This window comes from Cephus cinctus, unplaced genomic scaffold (genome assembly GCF_000341935.2).
Source record: "Cephus cinctus unplaced genomic scaffold, Ccin1 Ccin1_scaffold0086, whole genome shotgun sequence".
Lineage (NCBI taxonomy): Eukaryota > Metazoa > Arthropoda > Insecta > Hymenoptera > Cephidae > Cephus > Cephus cinctus.
The window spans coordinates 55,545-57,626 of record NW_014332825.1 but is presented as its reverse complement, the minus strand read 5'-3'; positions in this window follow the sequence as shown (position 1 = coordinate 57,626).

The window sequence follows — 2,082 nt, the reverse complement described above, 5'->3', positions numbered from 1 at the left end:
GAGTTGCCGCCTAAGAACACTGAACCCGAGCTGTCAGCAGGGCCGAGCGATTCGTTGACCACCAAGACACCCGAAACCGTTGTTGTCAATCTGAGTTCTGTTGACGAGGGCTCGGACGATAGTGTGTTCAATGAACACGTTCAGCCCGGCGAGTCCCCTATCGAACCGAAGGACCATACAGAGGAAAATCCACGACCAGCTGTCCCGGAGTTAGAGGCCACTAATACACCTTCTATGGACGACACGGGCGAATTAACTACGCAACTTCAAGAGTCGTTCAGTAAATTTGATGAATCTCTACGTGTTCTGGAGGAGAAGTTCCAAGATAAAGGTAACTGCGCAACTTCAGGAGTCGTTCAGTAAATTTGATGAATCTCTACGTGTTCTGGAGGAGAAGTTCCAAGATAAAGGGGCGAGTCCGGCTCAGGACGACGAAGACGTTGAAGTCGTATTAGGTACAGTTTCAGAAGGAGACTCGATACCGGAGGAAGTGCAGGATAAGTTCGAGGGGCTAGATCCTTACGATGATGAGCTAAAGGATGTTGGACTTGACAGGCGCATTGAGAAATTGTCCAATGCCGTTCCGCATTTAACGGAAAGTGAACTCTTGCGACGAGTAAGCCTGTCCAAAAATGATCTCGTTTCTCCTATCGTTGAGGAATCTACCCGAGACGCAGACCAAGGCGATAAGGTAATACCGGAGAAACCGCACGGAAAAGGGGATGATACACCTCTACGTTCGTATCCGGCGGGAGGCAGCAGCGAAGGAGCGCGTTCGCGAGAAGTAAGGTTCTCTTTACCAGCTGCAGGAGTATTTCCTACCGCACGATCAACTCCATTTCCCTTTAACCCCGCACCAAGACAGATATTTACTCCCCGACTGGGGTCGGAAGAAATCAACTCGTGTAACAAAAAACCGAAAACTATAGTATTTACCGATAATGACCTGTGTGCCGTAGCATCTACATCGGAAAGCGAGTATGACCAGAAAGGCAAGGACAAGGGGAAAGTGATAAAAGCCTATAACCCCGTCGTTGGAACCCGGGAATGTCTGGGATACAAACCCGATAATTACGTCCATTTTGTATCCGCAGACGGAGAACTCGTTACGCCGATTGGTAAAATACTCTCAGATCTTGGTAGAATTGATGCGGACAGAATTAAGCAGGCAAGTCTAAGGGTGGGGCAAATTGCTGTCACGCCTTGTGGGAAGAATAAGGTTTACAGTATAATCATAAAAACCCGGTACTTCGAAAAAACTGAAGACAAAAACATTTTTAAGGGATTAAGTAACTTGAAGAAGGTTTTAGAACGTAACCACGTCGAAACTCTTCGAATATCTCGCGCCGGAGATTATACAGATTCCCTGCCCGCAGGCGAGCTTGTCGATAAGATTCACAAGATGTTTGAGAATTCAGTACTTCGAAAAAACTGAAGACGAAAATATTTTTAAGGGACTAAGTAACTTGAAGAAGGTTTTAGAACGTAACCACGTCGAAACTCTTCGAATATCTCGCGCCGGAGATTATACAGATTCCCTGCCCGCAGGCGAGCTTGTCGACAAGATTCACAAGATGTTTGAGAATTCGGAGGTTGCAGTGACTATTTGTTACGGAAAAATACAAATGCCACGGCCGGAAGATCGGAGTACCATCTTAAGTGAGTTCCACGAAAGCTTGATGGGCGGCCATAGGGGGGTAACAAAGACCTACCGGAAAATCCGGGAACGCTTTTATTGGCCTTCACTCCGTAATGATGTGCAAAACTTCATCAGGCGCTGTAAGAGCTGCCAGGAGCAGAAACTCGTGCGAGTTAAAACTCGCGAACCAATGTTGATTACAGATACGCCTGTGGACGTCTTTGATAAAGTTGCGCTGGACACTGTAGGGCCTCTACCCACTACTCCGCATGGAAATAAGCATATACTAACCATGCAGGACCAATTATCAAAATACTGTTTGACAGAGCCGATTCCGGATTTGAAAGCAGCCACCATTGCAGAGGCAATAGCGCGACGGCTTATAAGTCAATTTGGGGCTCCACGTGCAATATTAACTGACCGGGGAGCCGCATTTACGAGCG